This window comes from Tenrec ecaudatus, chromosome 6, assembly GCF_050624435.1.
Source record: "Tenrec ecaudatus isolate mTenEca1 chromosome 6, mTenEca1.hap1, whole genome shotgun sequence".
Classification (NCBI taxonomy): domain Eukaryota; kingdom Metazoa; phylum Chordata; class Mammalia; order Afrosoricida; family Tenrecidae; genus Tenrec; species Tenrec ecaudatus.
The window spans coordinates 134,817,194-134,840,110 of NC_134535.1; the positions used below are offsets into that span (position 1 = coordinate 134,817,194).

Consider the following 22,917-nt stretch of genomic DNA (forward strand, 5'->3'; position numbering starts at 1 on the left):
ACCAATAGGGCCCCTGGCCGCGTTGCTTTTCTCCTCCCAGCTGCTTCTGTCTCTCTCTTAGGCTCCTGGACACAAAACAGCTGAGCAGATAAACAAGCCACCACCTGCTCCCTCCTCCCCCATGACACCACCCCGTCCCCAAGTCCCACCCCTTCTCCCTAGCATTCGCCACCCCCCCCACCCCCATTTCCCTCCCTGAAGCCAAACTTCTCAGCAGCAGCAGCTGCAGCCTACTCTCTCTCCTCCCAGGCCCGACTCCCCTGCACCCCCCACCCCAGGCAGCTCCCCACCAATGGCAAATGAGGGACGCGTGTGCAGAGCCCTGGGCTCTCCCGCCTCCCAGAGCCATTTCAAACAAAACCGCTGTGTTTTCTGAAAGTAAGACTGACGTGGAGCTCCAGGGAGCCCCCCAGGAAAGAGAGTTGATGGCATCGGCCAGTTCTGGGGCCAGGGAGTGTCTAGCCACATGGCCCAGGGCCCCTCTTACCAGACCCAGGAACGAACGCCGGGAGGAAGGGGTACATCGGAGCAGGAGAAGCCAGGAGGGGCCGGCTTCATAAACCCTGGAGCGAAGGCCTCCCCCGGAGCACACTCCCACCGCACACCTGTGCGCGCACACCCTGTGCCCTTGCGAACAGAACAAACGAAAGGTTGTCACAACAGATTCTGGTTGGCGTAGTCAGAAGCCCTGAGTCGGTGGCGCTTAATAAGTCCCCCGTGTCCCCGGTTGGCATTGCTGAGGGCTCTTTGGTGGGGGCAGACACCAGGGGAACCCGGAGTGGTGAGCGTGGTGTCCCAGGGAAGGGACTTGTGTGCAATGAACTGGCAGGTGAAGCTACCCTACAGGGTTTCTTCGCAACTTAGAGCTTCACGGTGGGCTCCTGTAGCCTCCTCTCAGGGCTGCGAAGCTCAGGCAAGACCCTCTGACCAAGAAGGCACACCAGACACCATCATTTTTAATATCTGGGCACTATCTAATCCTTCACTGCCCTTTCTATAGCAACTAACCTCCGGGGAGCATCTTGTGAGACCAAGTAGGGAGCAAGCAATGCCACTGTATAAGAATGACTTGCCTTTGCAATCCGCATGGTCCGCAGTTCAAAACCACCAGCAGCTCCGTGGGAGAAAGACTGGGCTTTCTCCTCCCATAAAGTTACAGGCTCAGGAACGCAGCATTGACTCAGTGGCAGTGAGTTTGGTTGGTTTGGATGGCTAGGGGGCTAGGAGCTTGGAATCTACCAGAGGGCAGGGAGCCTGAGGATGCATACGGTTCACCCAGCGGACAGCATATCAGTCTCCCGGGAAATTACACTCCAAGTTAGCTTCATGTGACATGAAGTGAATGTCAGTCATGTAGTCAACAGTTCAGATCTTAAATACTGAATGGAAAACCTCACGGGGGGGGGGGGGGGGGAGGGGAACAAAGCACAGAGAAAGGATGACCTATGCAAATGAGTGAACTACAAATGCTTTGGGAAACAATGAGGATCAGCCAGAGAGCAGCTCACTCACAAGCACTCCTGAAGGCAAACCCTTCCTCACAGAACCTCAAGGCAGGTCAGAGGAAACAATGAACATGAAGGCAGAGAACAAAGGTGTGGATTGTATGAAAAAAACGTCACCAGTCAAGAAACCCAACTTGGCTCTTTCCAGCCAGCGCCGAGCGATGGGCATCTCTCAGTAAAACTGGCACAAGCGTCGCAAGACCCGGGGCAAGAGAAAGCCCCACCACTGCCAACGCTAAGATCGGCCCCCGCTGCACCCACACAGTGAGTATGAGAGGAGGCAACAAGTCCAGGCCCCCGAGACTGGACGTGGGGAAATTCTCCTGGGGCTCCGAGTGTGGTGCCCGAAAACCAAGAATCATGGATGTCGTCTGCAACACCTCCAACCATGAGCTGGTTGGACCAAGACCCTGGTGAAGAACCGCATCATGCTCATGGATGGCACAGTGGCACACCGTACCACCAGTGTCCCAACTAGGCACGGCCCCTGGGCTGGAAGGAGGGGGGTAAACTGACTCCTGAAGAGGAAGAGCTAATAAATAAAAAGAGATCCGAGAAAACGCAGAAGAAATATGATGAACAGAGAAAGAACGCAAAAATCAGCAGTCTTAGGGGGGAGCCGTTTCAGCAGGGAAGCTTCTTGCCTGTGTCGCTTCAAGGCCAGGCCGGGCTGGCTGAGCAGGAGGCTCTGTGCTACAGGGAAGGAGCTGGGGTTTTATCTGAGGAAAATCAAAGCTTGAAAGGGCAAATAAACCTTCCCAGCACATGTAAAAAAAAAAAAAGAACTGAAATTGCTGGTGTAAGACGACCTCAGAAGCAAAAAATATTTGAACAAAGTAAAAAATAATAATCTAAGCTACATATAATGAGCCGCAATAACAAGTGAAGTGGGTGAGATTTTGCAACGTGATGTCAAAACATTATTATATTACTTTATTCTCATGCTAAAGATGCTTTCGGTACATCCAGAGGTGTGTCTTTATGCATAGAAATGTATGTTCTATACTTAGGTAAATATTTGAATAACCAATGTTAGATATGCGTCACACCTCCCTGTTAAGAACAATTCACTCAAAGCAGATTTAGGAAAGGAGTTTGCTTGTAATCCGGGGACTGCTGATCTATAACAAAGTGCTTGCAATGTCCAAATCACATGACGTCCTGCTTCCCAGACCATCTTGTGACCTTAAGTGACACATGCTGAAAATACCATCATACCAGGCCTTACATGTTCCCCTTTGGGCACCAAGAAAGGAAACAGCAAACGCACAGTTGATGTTGGACATGTTGTCGGAGAGACCAGTCCCTGGAGAAGGACATCAGGCTTGGGAAAGTAGAGGGGCAGGGAAAGAGACGAAGGCTCTCAAGAAGATGGTAGATGCCATGGCAGCAACAATGGGCCCAGACGTGAGAACAACTGCGGGGACAGTGCAGACGGGCAGAGTTTCCCTCTACTGTGCACAGGGCGCTGTGGGCTGGGACAGACTCCACGGCGCCTAACAATAACAGTGAAGTTGGCACAAGCAGAGGGTACGCTTGTGGCTGAGGTGAGGAAGGACATGTGGACCCACTAAATGGTGGGGAGGTGGGCTGAGGGGGGGGGCAGCTGAGAGCTTCTCCCCCAGCAGGAACATGGTGGACAGGGATTCTTCCCTTCTGTCTGTGTTGTGAAAGGTGCCTTGGTGACACCATCAGGTAAGCACTGCACTGCTAGCCACAAGGTTGGAGGTTCCAAACCACCCGCTGCTCCATCGGAGAAAAACGAGACTGTCTGCTCCTATAAAAATTTACAGCCTCAGAAACGTTATAGAAGGTCACTCTGAGTTGGAATGGCTTCATGAGCAGTGGGTTTGTTTGGTTTTGGGTGAGTGTATCCGTTGAGCGTGGCATCTTCTCCTTGGTACTATTGACATGTCAGGCCCGATAATGCTCTGGTGTGCTGGGCTGTCCTGTGCACTGTGGGTGTTGAGCAGCATCACATTGACTCTCCAGGTGGGGCAATCATGCCTCCAGACACAGCCCAATGGCCCCTGGGGGCCAGTCAGCCCTGGTTGAGAGCCACAAGTGAGCTAGGAGCACACACACACACACAGACACACAGACACACACACACACACACTTTGAGAGGTCTGAATCAATAGAACATTGTCTTGTTCTACAAGACACAGCATATTACTCATTGCCCTGAGTCCACCCTGACTCACCACCACCCCATGGGACAGAGCAGAACTGCCCACGGAGTTTCCCAGACAGGATGTCTCTGCAGGAACCGATGGCCTCATCTTCCTCCCGTGGGTTGTGAGGTTCAAACCGCTGACCTCTGGGTTGGCAACCTTATGCTTCACCCGCTGTGACACCAGGGTTCCTTTCCCAGAACGTTACAGGCTGACGGATTCGTGCAAGAAAGCCGCGGCAGCCCCTGAGAAGGGAGATGTGAGAGCCGAGAAGGGGAGGAGCGGCTTCTCCAACAAATATGGTGGATGTGGAGGGGGGGGGGCACAGTGTGCCTTCTAGAACAGGCTGTCAGGAAGCCCTGGGCCTGTGGCTCCGTGACTCCTTCCCTAGAAGCACTGCCCGGTGGGAGGGAGTGCCTCACTTCTGCTCTAGGTCTCACCGTCTGCGCCTCCCGCTTGCCGCCTGGATAGATTTTGATATAAACGTGGAAAATTACTGAGGGCAGTGGGAGTCCCTAAGGAGCTGCATGGCCGATTCAGTGCTGGGACTAGTTCTCTGCCTGCACACTATGGCGTTGGGTGAGAACAGTGCTAAGGCGCCTTTAAGTTCTAACACCTGTTCCCGCCATCCTCCTGAAGGAGGCATTGTGAAGCCTTCACCGCAGGTGGGCCGCTGGCATAATTCTCTACCTCTGTTGCTAAGCAGGTGGTCCTCATGGGTGGGATGGCCTCCTCCTGCTGCCATAGCCAGGATTGCAGGCGCTGTGAGGGTCCGCTTAAAGCGAGGTGCGGTGCCCTTCCTCTCTGAGGGAGCGTCTGCCTCGGTCCCCGGGGAGAGGACCACGGCACCCTCGTTTGCAGGGGGCCCTCCCAGCCCTGGAGCTCCCAGCAATCGCAGCAGAAGAACCTGTGCGATGTGCCATTCAACCTGCGTTGTTCAGGGGTTCACTGTAAGCTACACCCGGGTTTTCCACTGTGCAGGATTCCAGCCCCCTGCCCTTTACAGCTTCAGGGTCAACCGACCGTACACATGTGCAAGCCCTCCCCCTTCTCAGCCAGGGCTCACGATTTCACCAAAGAGATACAAGTAAGTCCAGGAAGAGGTACATACATCAAAAAGGTCTCCTTCTTGCCACTGGCTTTGAAGTTGGGCTGACACGGGTTGGAAGGCTGGCTCCAGCAATGACTACCAACCCTTGGGAAAGTCACTTAATCTCAGCTTCTCCATCTGCCAAATGGGCATGATAATGTACCTATGACATAAGATTGTTGTGAAGGTTAAATGAGATCATACAATTAGCACGGTTCTTGGCACCTCATTAGGAGCAACGTAATTGTTAGCAGCCAGTCTTTACTGGTTCCTAGCACCAGACCCTGAGCCGGAGCCTGGGAACCGAGAGGAGAGACAGACTCCTGTTCATACAGCCCAGAAAGAAGGGCCACCGAGCTACAGTTGAGGCCCTTTGTGATGGGCTTCTAAGCAAGGGTAGAACGGCTTGGTAACACAGGCCAGCGGTTCTCAACCAGTGGATTGCGACCCCTTTAGGGGGGTCAATGACCCTTTCACAGGGGTCACCCGATTCATAACCGTAGCAAAATAGCAGTGACGAAGTAGCAACAAAAATAATGTTATGGTTGGGGGGTCACCACCACGTGAGGAGCTGTCTGAAAGGGTCGCGGCGTGAGGAAGGTGGAGGGTTACGGAGAAGCCCGTGGCGCAGGCAGGCTGAGCAGAGGCTGTCCTGATGCGACACCTGTACCCCGAGTAATTGCTGATCCTGAACTGTAAGCCGTTACTTCCCTAAGAACCCCCATGCTTGTGAATAAAAAGGAAAAGAGACCAGTATAGCGGCAGTGTCTTGAGAGCATGTGACAGAGGCAGATTCAAGTGACAACGTCACACGCAAAGTATCTGTCCCTGACCGCAGCGTCAGACCAGGAACCGGGGCCCAGAAGATTGGCTGGCTCCTGAAGATGGCCAATGGGGTGTGCAGGCTCAGGAGGCAGGGCATTGGGCTGGGGGCAGGACATGCGTGAAAGAGCCCGCAGAAGGAAAACCTCACTCAACGTTGAGCGATAGGACAGAGTGGAACTGCCTTTGTGGGTTCCCGAGACAGCAACTCTTGAAGGAGTAGGACACCCTGTCTTCCTCCCTAGAGACAGCTAGGTGGCTTTGACCTGCTGGCCTTGTGGTCCACAGTCCAAACGTGTCACCACCACACCACCAGGGCCCCCAGGCTGAAGCGCAGGGCCTGCAAGAAGGGACCCACATGGGAAATGCTGCCTCTTTATCACATCTGACACCAGTCACCTTCCTAGCGGGCGACCCCCTGCGTGTGAGATTCTCCACAGGCTTTTTCAGTCGCTATTTCTCACAAGCAGATCGCCAGGCCTTGCTTCTGAGGTCCCTCCAGGGAGCTTCAGCCTCCCCTGGCATTGAGCACTGCCTGGGCGGTCTCCCCTTTATGAAACACACTGTTTCCCCCATTGCTGGCTCAGGGGCAATTTTCACTCTCTGTTCTTGCAACTGGATTTGGGGTCTAGATTTTTCTGGTGTCACGACCTCAGCCTTGTCTGGGATTTGGGATTTATGCAGCTGTGCCACGTATTCCGGACGCACAGCGAGTGCCAGAGCGTCTAGGTGAGAACAACACCGGGCTCCACCACCAGGTCATCCCCACCAGGGCGGTCAGTACAGGGCAGTAGCCCCAGGGCCTGGCACACAGGAAGAGCCCAAGGCATCGCCACCACGGCCTCAGAGAGTGACGTCAGGGACCGCTTCGCCTCCCAGAATGACGCCTGCGCTGACCTGTCAGACCACTGACTGCATCACACCCTCGGCTCTGGAGTGGACGTCTTTGTATGTCGTTCACTAATTGCTTTGGCTGAATGCCTTGGTGCCCCGACCAGATGGCCGAGTATACTTCAAGGACAAACACTTTGTCATCTGTGCCCAGAAAGCAGCCTCCCTGATTATCTGTGGTGTCAGACCAGTAAGTACCTGAGGGCCTCCTTGCGGTTGAACCACCTGGAGCTGCCCCACCCTTCCAAAGCTGGGCTGGAGTTAGGAGCCTGTCTGCCCACACAGGGGAGCAGGGCGGCTTCCCAGGGAAGAGCTGCCGCTTACTGGCCTGTGTGGCAGGCCTCCTAGCCCTCCCCTCCCCCCTCCCCAGCGTTCATGTGTGCCCTGTGCCCTTCCACAGGACTGGAGGGCAGCCAGACTGCCGAGCGCCGCTGCTCTCCCCACTGGGAGTCCCATGTCTCCTGGCTCTTGCAGAGTGTCAGTCTCAGGCCAAGGACAGGCGCAGAGGACACAGGCATATGATCCACGGGGTACTCGCGTTGTACCTCTGCTCAGGGCAGACCCTTGGGACTCTGAGCGGTTTCTCACACACACCTTCCTTCCTTCCTTCCTTCCTTCCTTCCTTCCTTCCTTCCTTCCTTCCTTCCTTCCTTCCTTCCTTCCTTCCTTCCTTCCTTCCTTCCTATATTCTCTCTCTCTCTCTCTCTCTCTCTCTCTCTCTCTCTCTCTCTCTCTCTTCTCCCCCTGCCTCGCTGAGCGAAGGCTCTCTGGATGAAAATATCAGGTTTCTGTTTTCTGTGTCCTTTCTCCCCCTCCTTTTAGCCGGATTACGCACAGCCAGAGTGCCTTGGCTCCCCTGGCCCGTCCAGCTGCCACAGGGTGATGCCAGGGGCTCCTGCCACCAGCTGCTCAGCAGGACGATGGGCAGGGCAAGGAGTCGGCGCCGCCACGGCTGCCACGGCTGCCCCCTCTCTGGGGTAGGATCCTCCCAGGTCTGACTTCAGACAGCGGCCCCAGAGACAGGCCCCCAGCCTCCCAGAAGGCTGCGAGCCTGGGCTGCTGAGCAGAGGGGCAGTTCCCATGAGTGCTCGTTGGCCAGGCATCTGGCAACCAGGTCTTCTCTCAGTGGTGCTGCCGCGCAGGAGAAAACAGGAAGGACCAAGTTACTGCTGATCTGCGGGCGGTCTCCTGCTTTAGGAAAGGAAGCAGGAGGATAGAGAACAGACTACTGGGAGGACAGCAGAGGGGAGAGGAGACGGGAGAGAGACGGGGAGAGAGAGAGGGAGATCACATCACTCTCCTGACTGCCCTTGTCCAACTATCAAGAGCGCCTCAGAGGAAATCAGGTTCCAAAAATCAGAAGAGATCAAAATAGGGTCGCGCGTGGCTACTTACTTTCCTGATCAGTAATAAACACACACACTGGATAGAGAGGACGCTAGGACAGGTGGGGTTGGGGTTGGGAGAAAGGTGGGGGAGGCTGTCTGCTTATGTGAAGACTGAGTCTCAGATACCCTCAGAATCAATTCGATGGTGGTGGGTTTGTTCTTTTGGGTTTGGCTATAGACAGCTCTCTTGCAGGTTAATCTGGAAACTTGGTCCTTTGGTGTCACCATATACACCATTGGATGCCTTCATTTGGAAACCCTGGGGGATATGGAGCCCTTTTGGCCTTTCCCACCATTCCATAACAAGAAAGCAACTCACACTCTTTGCCGCGCGTTGATTCCGGCTCACAGCAGTCCTCCAGGACAGCGGGGACCTGCCCAGAGGGCTTTTCAAGGCTGTGAGTCTATCGAAGAAGACGGCTGCATCTTCCTCCTGTGGAGTGGCTGGTGGGGGGACTCGCTGATGTTTCGGTTAGCAGCTGCATGCTTAACCACACCAAACTCAAAAAACCCCACCCACACCGCCGAGCCGATGCTGACTCATAGCGACCCCATAAGACAGGGTAGACCTGCCCTGTGGGTTTCTGGGGCGGTAGAGCTCCACAGAAATAGAAAGCCTCATCTTTCTCCCACGCAACCACACAGACAGGTAGACATCACGGGTTCATAAATCATGGGTTACTCTCACTTCCTAGGCAGGAATATGGCTGCTAGATCTTTCCAAGTCCACTCAGGGACTTAGCGGTCATTGAGTTGGCTCTGGCCTCCCAGTGACCCCCAGCGTGATAAAGTAGAACTGCTGCACATGGTATGCTTGGCCATATCTGTCTTTAAAAATAACCTTTTAATGCTCTTACCTATCATCTTTTTTTTTTATCCTCTTTCTTGGGTTTTTTTTTACATTTTATTAGGGGCTCATATAACTCTTATCACAATCCACACATATACATACATCAATTGCATAAAGCACATCCTACATTCTTTGCCCTCATCATTTTCAAAGCATTTGCTCTCCACTTAAGCCCCTTGTTACTTATAATCTTTATGGAAGTTGTGGTAGTGACATAATCTGGTGTCAATTTGAGACTTAAGAGTGAAGGGGTGGAGTTTAGCCCATCAATCAGGTCACAGTTTGATGACCTCATGTAGAAGCACTATGGAAATAAGTAGCTCACTGGAGGCAGGACACACATAAACTCCCTGTGAGACATTGAGCTACGCTAGAGCCCTGGAGCTGGAGGAGCCACATGGAGACCCTTGCCAGCGCTGAGATGCTGCCACTGCCACTGGATCTGCAGGACTTTCCACCCACTGGCCTGTGATCTTCCTGCATTCGGCATCATTGCATGTGTTTCGTGAGTCTGAAGAGGACTTTATTGATTGGTATCGGACACATGGGCTAATATCGGACTTAAGGACTTGATCTGGGCTGGGCTGTTTTCTCAATATTCAATTGCTCTTGTCTATAAAGCTCTTTCTTATACACATGTAAGTGTCCATGAATTTGTTTCTCCAGTCAAATCCAGACTAACGCAGAAGCCGATTGCTACAGGCAATCCATAGGCTTCGTGAAGCCTTTGGGTGGACTCAAACTACCAACTTTTAGGGTAGCAGCCAATTGAAAACTGCTCTTGCCACCTACGCTCCTTCCCTCAGGGACTTAGTGATGGGGCAGGTGCTAAATTCCAGACCCCCACTAAAAGCTCTTCCATGTAGGAATTGTGCAAAGTGATTATCTATTAAAAACATCAACTGACAAACAAGGGCAGAAGCAAAAAGGAGGGTGGGTGCAGAGGTGGTGGCTGCAGAATGGAGCAGGGGCTTGGGGTCCTGAGACAGAGCAGGGGGTGGTCACGTTGGGCCCTGGGGTCCATAGCCTGACTCCCATGCCCCATTTCTGGCTAGTCAAGCACCTGAAGTTTTCCAAGGCACAGTTTTTAGCAGAGAACCTTAGCTTAGAAGGCAGCCGGGATCGGTGTCTCCAGCTCAGCTGTCCCTGTTCTGGCCTGGACTTGCTTACAGAAACCACCGCCAAGCCCTGGGGAGTCACACGTGGTCACCCAGGACACCCCTGCTTCAGCATAAGCTCTGGGCATTCTCACATGACTGCTCTCCACCTCCAATCAAACCCCTTCATCCTGACCACCAGTGCCCCCCCCCCCAATCATCTCTCAGGACCCCAGAGCCAGGACCCTCCAGAGGAAACATTGCCTGAGCTTACTCACCTGCAGGGCTCACTCTGCTGCGTAAAGGGCATGTCACTTCCCAGGGTTATGAGAAATAACTTTCTCACAGAGTGTCACCAGCTGCGGACGCCCCTGTCATAAACCGTCCCAGCTCTAAGCCGCCTAGGGCTTTTATCCCCTCCCTCTTAGCTACTCATTACCCAGCTTAATTAGGCCAGGAAATGCTGGAGCAGAGGACACTCTCGGCGGGAGGCGAGACTGGAGGGGAGAGTCTCAGCGGCCCCACTTCCTGAGGCTGGAGCTGGGGGCTGGGGGAGGCAGCAGAGAAGGCAGGGCTGCGGCCTCCCTGGAACAGCTGCTGGGAAGGAGGCAGAGATGCACACGTTTGCGCCCCAGGCCCTCCAGGGAGCTGAGGGTTTCACTTGTTTCCTGGAACAGCTCCGGATCTGAAAGCTAGCTAGTCCCTGCCCACCCTCCCCTCCCCTCCTCTCCCCTCCCCCTTCCCTCCCTCTCCCCTCCCCCCCCTCCCAATTAACTAGCTCCACCACCCCTTTCCTCAGGAAGAGCTGGAACCTCAGTAAGATTTCAGCCCCTTTCTTGACATAACCACAGCCAGAGCAACCCCCCTGCCACCCCCCACCCCCAGGTTTGAGCTAGCCCCGACCTTCACCCTGAACCACCTTGTCACATCATGTGCGCTGCAAGGGGCTCCTCCCGAGGCTGGACATAGGCTGGCGGTGCCTGAGAGAAAGCTGTGTGTTCTTCACCCGTTTTAAAATTTTTACACACACACACACACACACACACACACACACACACACGAGATCTTTGCCATGGCGACATATTTTGCACATCCAATTCAGTACCGCTGATTAATACATCAGGCTGGGCAACTATCACTGACTGGTAAGAGCACAGTGGTTACGAGGAGGGCTTTGATCTGCAAGGTCAACATTTTGAAAGCACCAGTCACTGTGGGAGAAAGACGGGCTTTCTACTCCTGTAAAGAGTGCCGGTCTCAGAAACCCACAGGGGCAGCCTGCCCTGTGCTATGGGGCCACTGTGAGCAGACATCACCTGGACGGCAGTGAGTTTGTTTGGGTTTTTTGAGTCACGGTTGGGATGAGTTGTAATATAAAAGTTTATTTGGTATGCTTTCCCGTGTGTGTGTTCTACTTCACCGACAAGTTAAAAATAATGAAAGAAAAAGACAGCCCTATGGAGCTGCCAATTTCTTCCTGCCCCCCAGGCCCCCCTTCCACTCCCGCCCCCACCCCCACCCCACCCCCATCAGTCCTCACCACGGGGGCGTGGCATCTGGTGGGGCACTGGGAGACAAGCAAGTGAACTGAGCTTCAGGGCTGGCAGGCCACAGCAGGAAGCTCCAGAGAGCAGGGCATGCAATAGTGGTATAAGAGATGCCAGGGCCTGTTAAGTGGTCAAAAGGACACCAGGAGGGTGACCAGAATCCCAGAGGGGGTCCTCACCCTCCAAGAGGAGATTGCCAGGGCTTAGAATCAGCAGGCCATTCAAGAACGGCCCTGCTCCGAGTCTTTCTTCCCCTGGGACACACACCCACTCCCCTTAAGCCCTGGGGTGACTTCGCTCCACCCTCCCTGGTTTCTGGTTGCATGTCCTGCTGCTTTCATTGGGGCCATGTGTTGTTTTTTTTGAGAAAACGTACGTTTCTTGAGACCTGACCCCATTCCCTTACCTGTTGGGTGATAAGTGGGATGCTTGGTTCTGGGATGTCCAACAGCGCTGTGATCTGATGTTTCATCAGTAACTCAGGAAAGACTCTTCCGTAGACGAACACCCCCAGGCCGGGGTGGGGCTGCCGAGGCTGGGGCATTTCCAATTGCCTCCAGAGGAGGGCAGTAGTCCATTTGCCCAGTCTCGCTCATGGTGCTCTTAGGCTTCCTTGTCTGACAACATGTCTCTGATGTGAAATCCACAAAATCAAGGGACAGTTCCTGGCTGAACCGTCTGAGGCATAAAAAAAAAAAAACTTGGGGAGCAGGGAGGGAGGGGGGAAATGAGGAGCTGATGCCAAGGGCTTACGTGGAAAGCAAATGTTTTGAGAATGAGGAGGGTAACGAATGTACAAATGTGCTTCATACAATTGATGTCTGTACGGATTGTGAGAAAAGTTGCATGAGCCCCCAGTAAAACGACTAAATAAATAAATAGCCCTTGGAATCCTGAACCCCGAGGGTCTGTCTGCTGAGACCCAGGAGAAGTGGTCAGGAGTCAAGAGGGTGATGTTATTGCTTCTCCAGGGTGCTGTCGGGCTGTACCTCTTGCCGCCGGCCGAGGGAGCAAGGCTGGAGCAGAGGGTCAACGTGGCAGGAAGGCAGTGTGGTGGTGGCCGCTGGTGCCTCCAAGTTGGTTCCTACTCATAGTGACGCCCGCAAAATGGGACAGAACACCCTCTGGCCCCGCCCCGCCCCACAATGGTTATGTTGGTGCCACTGTGTCAGTCCATCTTGAAGGTCTTCTTCCCTTTCCAGAAGCTGGTCCCTCCTGATAAGAGTTCCCAACACATGAGATCAAGTTTCCCCATCCGCTCTTTCAAGGATCATGCTGGCTAGATTGCCTTCAAGACAGGGAAGCAGTTGTGGACCTCATATATAAAGTTGTCCGGGAGTTGTTGGTAAATCAGCCAGGCCAGGTAAGGAAGACCCAGGTGATGCATGCGCGGGCAGGGGCTTGGGGCTGGCGGGAGGGGAGGGGTCGGAGGAGCTATGTGCTGAGGAAGCCACCCCACCCTCTGGGCTTCCCCACCCCCAGATGTGTTCCCACATGGATGCTGTGGAGGAGGGCTAAGAAGGGACGAAGGTGGGAGGAGGGAAGGACGGAAACACAGAGCCAGGACTGCCCGTTCTGACACACGCACATTCTCTTGTCACCATCTGGAGCACGCGCCTCGGCCTGGCCCCTCCTGCATTCGGTCTGCGCCCACTGGGAGGCATCTTCTTCCTGCTGACTCCCACACAGAGCCGGTCTTGGGAGCCGCTGCCCCCACCATGAGGAACTTGGGGGCAAACACCTGCTCGCTGCCATTGTTTCCCCTAACTTAGGTGGGGGAGCTCCCCAACCCTGGTGGCTCAGCCAAATTATGCACCCTAACAGTGTACCCTAACATGTGCACTAACAGTCCCTAACAGTGATTTGGAACACCCTCCTTCAAGCTCACTGGGAGGGAGACGCGGGGAAACGCACCCCTTGGCCTTCAGGAAGGCTTGTCAGGACATTGTTTCCCCAGGGTGGAGGTGCCCAAGGCAGGTAGGTGGGGAGAGAGAGGAAGGTGACACTTCCCCTCCTTGGCCGCACCCCTCACTCCTTGTTCTCTGGTTCCCCTGAGGCTCTCCAGGCCACATGGCTGGTGCAGTCACCGATGCCCCTCCCTCCCCTCAGCCTCCCTTCTGGCCTGCCTCTGCGTCACCTCCACCCCCCAGGCTTGCCGCCCTCAGCACCTGGCATTGGGTGTGGGCAGACGTTTGTCTCACCAAACTCCTAACTGAATCACACCTACCACAGGGCAGGGCTGTGGACTGCAGTACTCACCCACCGTCCCACCAACACACTCCCAAGAGAGCCTTCCTGGCAACCCCACCTGCTTAGAACATCAGAGGCAATCACAGTGCAGGCTGGACTGGCTTCGGCACTTGTTCATCCCACAGATGCTTGTGGCAGCTATTTTGTGCTCCCCTGTTGGGGCCACACTGGTAAACAACTCAGATCAGGCTGGCCTACAACAACAGAAACGAATTTGCTCGCTGTCCTGGAGTCTGGAGGCCAGAACTGCATTTCAGTTGGGCCTGCTCTAGGGGACGATCCTGCTCTAGGGCACGATCCTGCTCTCTGCCATCAAGACAATTCCACCCGGTAGCAACCCTATAGGACAGGGTAGACCTGCCCCTGTGGGTTTCTGACTGTCACTCTGTATGGAAGTAGAAACCTCCGTCTTTCTCCCAAGGAGTAGAAATCCCCGTCTTTCTCTCAAGGAGTAGAAAGCCCCGTCTTTCTCTCAAGGAGTAGCTGGTGGTTTTGAACTACCGGCCTTATGGTTAGCAGCCCAACGTGTCACTACTATGCCACCAAGGCTTCTGGCAGTCCCCAGCATTTCTTGTCTTGTGGCCGACGACTTCCAGCCTCTGCCCGTCTTCTCCTGGTCTGTCTTCACATGATTTTCTGCCAGAGACATCGCTGGGTGGTGTTGCCCTGTGAGGTAATGCCTGGTGCCGCACCCTCCCCGTGAACTTCCTCCCGAACCAGAGCCATCTTTCCACCAATTTGAATCATAGAGTGCAGATGTGACGGCTGTACTTATAAATGGGTCCAACGCAACATTTCTTAGAGCATCTGAATACACACAAAATGGTTTTGCACAATCTTCCTACGTCGAATCACAACCCCACAACCCCGTGACAACATTTTAATAACCAAGCGGCAACCTCTGTAATTACCACTTTATTCTAAAAAAAAAAAGTTATTGATAGAGGTTCGAAGTTGAAACGCGTATCATCACTGCCGCAACACTGACGCTCAACACCAGAGAGGTGGGCAAAATCAGTAACCATGGAAACACTGGCAGCAGTGGAAGCAGCAGGGCACAGTCGGAGTGCACAGGGACAGAATCACGTGGCCTGAAGCATCACTGGAATTGGGTAACAATGACAGCTCTGGCCAGAGTGCATTAGAAAGTTCAGAAAATAAAGCAGCCTTACAAAATACTTTAGCTGCTGTAACTAACACTGACACAGTTTTATTTAAGATAGTAAAGTTCTGCTGGAAGCAGAGCATAAACCTTTTACAGACAGTTCATTTGGTGCCTCCCCGCCCACCCTGCAGTGTCACTCTCTACGGTCCACCTCCCATGCTCTGGGGGTCCTTCCCCTGCGAAGCCACTGCTTTCTGCTCCCCCTACTCTTCTCTTCTTTTGTGTGTGTGTGAATTTTTTAATAATCATTTTATTAGGGGCTCATACAACTCTTATCACAATCCATACATACATCAATTATGTAAAGCACATCTGTACACTCACTTCCCTCATCATTCTCAAAACACTCTCCACCTAAACCCCTGGTATCAGGTCCTCATTTTTCCCCTCCTTCCCCGCTCCCCCCTCCCTCATGAACCCTTGATAAATTATAAATTATTATTTTGTCATGTCTTGCTCTGTCCGACGTCCCCCTTCACCCACTTTTCTGTTGTCTGTCCCCCAGGGAGGAGGTCACATGTAGATCCTTGTAATCAGTTCCCCCTTTCCACCCCACCCTCCTGGTATCGCCACTCACACTACTAATCCTGAAGGGATCATCTGCCCTGGGTTCCCTGTGTTTCCAGTTCCTATCTGTACCAGTGTACATCTTCTGGTCTAGCCAGATTTGTAAGGTAAAATTGGTATCATGATAGTCAGGGGGGAGGAAGCATTTAGGAAACAGAGGAAAGTTGTATGTTTCCTCTTTGCTACCCTGCACCCTGACTGGCTCGTCTCCTCGCCGAAACCCTTCTGTAAGGAGATGTCCAGTGGCCTACAGATGGGCTTTGGGTCTCCACTCCCCTCATTCACAATGATATGATTTCTTCTTCTCCTTTCTTATAAGGACACCAGTAGAGATGAGCATCCACCCGAATGACCTCATCCTAACTTTACAGCTGACATCTGCAAAGATCCTAGTTCCCAGTGAGGTCAAATTCACAGGAACCAGCGGTCAGGACTTGAACCTATCTTTCGGAGAGACACCATTCACCAACACCTAGAAGACCCCAATGAAAACCCAGTGACAAAGTGCTGCGTGTTTGGGAGGAAAAGGCTGCGGTCCACTGGGAGTGGGGACAGAGGCAAGCAGACGAGCCTGCGCGGGAGGTCGGGGAGGACTTCTGTGGGGAAGGGACATTTCAGTCGAGAAGAGCAGGACGTAGCCAGACTAGCTGCTCTGCCAGGTGGCTTTCAGAATCAAAGTCGTAAGGCTTTGTGAGGCAACGTGTTCTAGAGTCCAGGCAGGTTCTGACTGGATTGTAATGCAGGTCTCTCTAATGATCCGTTGTGTAGCCGGTGGCCAGCAGCCCTCAGCTTCACTGTGGATGACGTTGTTATCAGGCTTATCTCGCAAGGCGGATGGGAAATGTGTGCCTTTAAAGTGTTTTAAGATCTCCAGACAAGACCCAGCACATTGTGATTACCAGGAGTAACGTGGTATTTCTAGTTTCTACCCACTCCTAAAATAGCACCGGGTGTGAGGCTGGGGCAGGGCCGGCCGTGTTTCTGTCTGCTGCGCACAGGCGGCGGCGGCAGCAGCCGGGGCGCAACCTTGACACGTCCCCTTTCCATAATTCCTACGGGCAATGACTGGGGTTCTCACGGTCTCTTCCTACGGAATTTCTCTCCCCTCTGGAGTCGGGTTTCTGTTTCTGCTGTCTCCTCTCCTGTCAGCTTCATTACCTTTGGGGGGAGACTTCTCTGTTTTGTTTTTTGTTTGTTTGTTTGTTTTTTCACAAGGAAACATTTTCTAATAATAGTTTCCAGAATAAAACATAACAATCCCTCCAGGACCCCTGTCAGCAGTTGGGTGCACATTTCTATGTGTTAACTCACTCACACACACAGGCATACGTGTATCCTTCAAAGCCATAGGAGCAGATTCACATTATCTTATTTTTCACCAAATAATTTATCCTTCAATAGATGTGTTCATCTCTCGTGGGTATAGCGGCTTCATGGTGTTCCATAGTGTCTTCATCATGATCTATTTACCTCCTTGGCGATAGCCTGCCTTCCTGCTCCCCTTTCTTGCTCTTCCTTTCTGCACATGCCGTGTGGCGGTCAGGTGCGTGCGGACCCGTGTCCAGCAGAAGGCAGCGTGCGGGCCGGCCCAGCCTCGCGGTCGTGCTGTTGGATGCCTGGGGGCAGCCCTCACATCTAGGGTCTTACCTTTTTCTTTTTCTGCTGACCATTTCCTTCTTCCAAGCACGGTGTGATTTTTCCAAGGACTGGTCTCCCTTGCTGACATGTCCAAAGTCTGCGAGATGCAGTCTCACCGTCCTTGTTTCTGAAGGGCATGTGGCCGTCCGTGTCCTCAGGCAGATTTGTTTGTTGTTCTGGCGGGCAACAGTACTTTCCATATCCTTCTTCCACCCCAGGAGGCAAAGACGTCACTTCTTCTTCAGCCGTTGTCCCACTTCCATATGCCGACGAGGTGATTGAAAAGAGCGCAGCTTGAGTCAGGCACACCAAAGTTGGAAAGTGGCGTCCCTGCTCTTCAGCACTTGCAAGATGTCTTAGGCCGCCGATTTGCCCGATGCAGTACTCGAAGATCATTTGATTTCTAGACGGCTCCTCTGGGAGCCTTGACTGTGGCAGGCAAACTGAGATCCCTGACGACTTCAGTCTCCCGTCCATTCTTCATGATGTTGTGTATTGGTTTGGGTTTTCGGTCCACTGAGTCGGAATCCACATCAATCAAAGGCTGCAGTTCTTTATCTTCCTCATCTGCTCTGCCAAGTCCCCCTTGCTTGTAGCTGGACAGGTCGTGTCATCTCCATCTCTCACGCTGTTCCTCACCTTCTTGCAATCCTGATGCTGGTGTTTCTTCCCGCAGTCCAGCTTCGCCAGAGCTTTGCTCAGCATCCAGCTGGGAAAAGTATGGGACCATGACAACCTGGACACACGCCTTCCCTGACTTTGAGGCCTACAGTGTTGCCTTGCTTGGGTGGAATGACGGCCTCTTGATACGTGTCCACGTGCCTCACCACTCGCAGTGAAGGCTTCCGGAGTGCCCATCGCTCTCCTTCGTTCGCTATGACCCACCCAGTCACATACCTTCGTACAGTTGATAAAGCATAAGTAAACACCCTCAGGGTCTTCTCTTCTGCCAGCCAAGCTCCTCCTGACGTCAGCATTGAGGACTCTCACTCCTTGCCCTCTTCTGAATGCGGGTTGAGGTTCTGGCACCTCCCTGTCCTTGGACTGCTGCGACCATTTTTGAATTTTCTTTAGTAACGTTTCTTTGTGGTGGGTTTGAGCTGTTGTTTGTATTCCACGCTGGGTGGGGCAGGTTGCTAACACGCTTGGCTGTTCACCGAAACTTGGGGCGTCTGAATCCGCCCAGAGACTGGAAGAACACCTGGGTGATCCACGCCTGCAAAAGAAGACCCTGAAAACCCTATGCCCGCGGCTTGCCGGGGCTGGAGTCACGTCCAGGAACTGGGAGCTGGTACACGTGGGGTGGTTCTTGATCAGGTCAACTGGACGTGGGTTGGGTTTCAGACAGATCCCTTTGTCAGAGAGTCTCCTTGAACATGAAAAGGTGCTGCTGCTGTTTGGCTATTTTATCTAAGTACTGCCTTGGGAACCATGAGCCAGCTGCTCCCGAATCATGGCCTGTCACCCTGCATGGCCGCAGCCGCGCTGCCCAGGCCGGCGCCCGCCTTATCCTGGTGTAGCCTGACGGTGAGCTGCTCTATCGATGCAAATGGAAATCCATCCTCAAACACGGATTTTCTTAGAAAACCTTCTTCTTGTGAATTAGGTGGGGCTTGCCTTTCAGCCCATCATTTTTGTCTTCAGTGACTTAAGCAACTTTCAAAACAGGGCTTCCTGGGCAAAGAGCTGTGTGACACAGCAGCTTAGATCTCACCTTTGGGCCATGAACGGAGGCGCCCTTCTGCAAAACACAGAGCAGACAAGGGTAGGTGGCTTCTGTAACTCCCAAGGCCTTGGCATTCCACTCTCCTGAACTGTGGAAAGTCAGGGAATCCCGAGGCATCCCCAGGGAGAAGGCACAATTCCTAAGTACCGGTTCTGCTCTTGGGACTAAAACTATAGGACTTGTCTCTGGCCTCAACTAGTGGATTCTTGTTTTATATAATTCCATGGAAAAGTGTTTGCCACTCTACCTTAATTGCTCTGGAGAACAATTAAATGGTGGTTTCCATTGTTTTTTGGAACTGGTAGCTAGATGTACTATGTTGTTTTGTTTGTCTCCTTGATTATTGGGAATCTATATTTTTTAATGTTCAGTTTGATTTAGAAAATACATCAGAAATTTTATTATTTTAAGAGATCTGATCATTAGTATTGAACTGGATTTAAAATATTAACTTACAGTATGGAGTAGGCCTTTTTTTTGGATCGTTAAAACAAATAAAAATACATTTGGGAGGATAGGCAGGATAAACAACCTGGAGGAGAAACCAAGGGGACTAATGGTCTTGGGGAGGACATGGGAGCGGGGGGAGCAGGGGAAAAGAAGTGGTGTTAACAAACCCAGGGACAAGGGAACAACAAGTGATCCAGAATCAGTGCTGAGGAGGCCATAGGAGGCCTGGTAGGGCTTGATCAAGGGCAATGTAACTAAGAGGAATTACTGAAACCCAAATGAAGGGTGAACATGATAGTGAGACAAGCAGAAAGTCAAAGGAAATAGAGGAAAGAACTAGGAGGCAAAGGGCATTTATAGAGCTCCAGACAAAGATATGTACATATGCAAATATATATATGAGGATGGGGAACTAGATCTATGTGCCTATATTTATAGGTTTAGTATTAAGGTAGCAGATGGCCATTGGGCCTCCACTCAAGTACTCCCTCAATGCAAGAACACTTTGTTCTAATAACCTGGCATTCCGTGATGCTCAGCTTTTCAGCAGGATCACTGAAGGCAAAGTGGGTGCATAAGCAAATGTGGTGAAGAAAGCTGATGGTGCATGGCTATCAAAAGATATAGCGTCTGGCGTCTTGAAGGGTTGAAGATAAACAAGCGACCATCTAGCCCAGAAGCAACAAAGCCCACGTGGATGAAGCACACCAGCTTGTGTGATCACGAGGTGCCGAAGGGCCCAGGTATCAGGCATCAAAGAACAAAACTTAATATTGTGAATGAAGGAGTGCGCTGAGTGGAGACTCAAAGCCCATCTGCAGGCAACTGGACATCCCCTAACAGAAGGGTCTCAGGGAAGAGATGAACCAGTCAGGGTGTAGTATAGCAACGATGAAACATACAACTTTCTCTAGTTCTTTAATGTTTCCTCCCACACCCGACTACCGGGATCCTAATTCTACCTTACAAATATGGCTAGACCAGAGGATGTACATGGGTGCAGATAGGAACTGGAAACAGGAAATCCAGGACAGATAAACCCCTTAAGACCAATAATGAGAGTAATGATACCAGGAGGGGAAATGGAAGGTGAAGGGAGAGGTCGAACAGTGTAAGACATGAAAAAGTAATATTAATTTATAAATTATCAAGGGTTTGTGAAGGAGGGAGGGTGGGGAAGGGAGGGGGAAAATTGAGGAGCTGATACCAAGGCTCAAGTAGAAAGTGTTTTAAGAATGATGATGGCAACAAATGCACAAATGTGCTTGACACAAGGGATGGATGGATTGCGATAAGAGTTGTATGAGCCCCCAATAAAATGATTTTTAAAAAGAAACACACACACACACCCTTGGGGTTTTTCTGAAGAATTCTCTTCAAGGCATTCTTGTGCCCGTCCCTATCCCTACTTTGGGTTATCAGCCCTGAGCATGGGATGCAGTGAAAACACCAGGAAGCAAAGCACCTAGTGTTTCTCTCCCCACTCCTTCTTTCGACTTACCCTCTAAGGTGACTTCCTGAATGTACCCATCAATTACTTGAGTTTGGAGACCTCAAATTTGGTTCCAGGTGCCAGCTCAACCCTCTTCGTTGTGTGACTTCAGGTAAGTGACTTGCCCTCTTGGAGCCCCAGTTCTCTGACCTGTACAATGGGAACATAATATCCCCTCCTAGGGTTATCGTAAGAAGGAACAGAGATGATTTGTTTGCTATCGTGCTTTAGAATGAACCATAGGACGTGTTCTGATGGGATAACATTGCAAGTCTCCATTATTTGCTGACTTATAGACCACATGCTTGGCAGGAATCTAGTGGGACTGGGTGAGACTTAAACCCTGAGAGGCTTAAGAAATCAATAGAGAAAAACAGCAGCACCACTAAACGTTCTATGGTAAGGACAGGCTTCAGACAGCTTTCCAGACGCCTTCTTCATCTCGTCCTCAGCTGAGAGGGAGTAACACGGCACAGCTCCCGGGCGAAGCAGTTTGGCCGTTCCTCCCAGGGTTAAGCAAGGAATTACTTTGTTACTACTAGGTGCCATCGAGCCGATTCCAACCCATAGCGACCCAGAAGGGAACACTGTCCGGTCCCGTGTCATCCTCACAACTGTCGTATTTGAGCCCATTGTTGCAGCGACTGTATCCATCCATCCTTCTTCACTGTGTCTCTGCTTTCCCAAGCATGAGGTCCTTCTCCAGGGACTGGTCCCTCCTGATAACCTGCCAAAAGTTCCCCAGACGAAGTCTAACTACCCGTGACCCCGTCTCCTACGTGGAAGCTCAGCATCGCTGGCAGCAGGAACTCAAAGAGAACCCTGCAGCCTGCAGCTCAAGCATCCAGCAGGCGTCCCACAGCCCCCAGAGGAAAGCCCACCTGCTCATCACCCGGTGACTGGATAAGCAGAAAACGGTACCTCCAGACAATGGACTATTGCTCAGCTATGCGGAGAAATGAAGCCCAGTGCCTGCAACAGCGCAGAAGAGCCTTGCAAGTGAGTGAGGAGAACAGGAGAGTGAAATAAGTACATCACAAAAGGACACATCCCACTTAAAAACCACACGCTCCGAGACCAGATGACTAAGGATCAACTCCTCGGGGGGCAAGGGGGTGAGAGGGACTGGGAGAGGAGTCCTGGTTTAAAGGTTCGGAGGCACTGCGTGTCTGTGCTGGCGGAGGAGTGATTCAGAAATGGATCGTGGCAATGTTTGCACCACCGAATCAATGCCGCTGAATTTGTACAGGTATAAAGGGTTGAGCCGGCAGATGTTTTTGTTGTGCCCCTCCTTCCAGCCATGATGTTAAAAAGAAAGAAATGCCTTTCCCAAAGGCATCCTTCTGGAAAGGGCGAGCCCTAGGATTTACCTGCTCTCACAGTGCTACGGGCAGGGCAAGAGACAGAAAGCGAAGGAACCAACCTGGGAGGCTGCTTACCGAAGCCCACTCAGGGAGCTACGCCTTCACACACCCTGGACTGGAAGACAGAGCCTTCTCCTTTGTTCGTCTCAAGCGCCCTTTTCTGAGGCTCTTGTTGTGGACTAAGGACTCTCCTTGCGCTCATTGTGTGAGAAACCTCTAAGGCACAGTCTCCACGTGCTGGGAGTGTTGGTGTGGCTCACTGCACAGAACGTGGCTACCCACCAGTTAGGAGGTGCAAGTCTCAGAGTCATTGAACCTCAGTTTCTGAATGCTAAAATATATGTATTTGAAAACACTGTCCAAAATGTAGAGCACTGACAATAAGCCGTTGCTGTCATTATAGATCTCATTGTTATTAGTTTGAGCAAAGCACCAGTGATCAGCCCATTTGTTTGTTTGTTTGTTTGGTTGGTTGATTTTTGACTTCCCATCCTACCTTATTCCCGTTTGTTCACTCTGCTCTGGGGCAGTTCCAGGCCGGCCCAGGCCACATAGACAGGTGTCAGCTTGAGGATCCAGTCCAAGACTCTTTGGTGGGAAACTGTAGTAGGGTGTTCTTTGTACCCTCTGGATTTTACTGGAGCCAGAACCCTGGAGCTGGAGGAGCCACATGGAGACTCACGCCAGCCCTGAGATGCTTCCATCACCACTGGATACATGAGATTTTCCACCCACTGGCCTGTGATCTACCAGCATTCGGCGTCATTGCATGTGTTACATGAGTCTGAAGAGGAATTTATAGACTGGTATTAGACATATGGGCTAATATCAGACTTATGGACTTGATTTGGATTGGGCTGGGATGTTTTCTTAACATACAATTGCTCTTGTATATAAAGCT

General features: G+C 52.1%; 1 pseudogene; it reads left to right on the forward strand.

Annotated features, from left to right (window-relative positions):
- Positions 1-1,666: 1,666 nt before the first annotated feature.
- On the forward strand, positions 1,667-2,257 carry LOC142451262 (small ribosomal subunit protein eS8-like; annotated as a pseudogene).
- Positions 2,258-22,917: the final 20,660 nt, after the last annotated feature.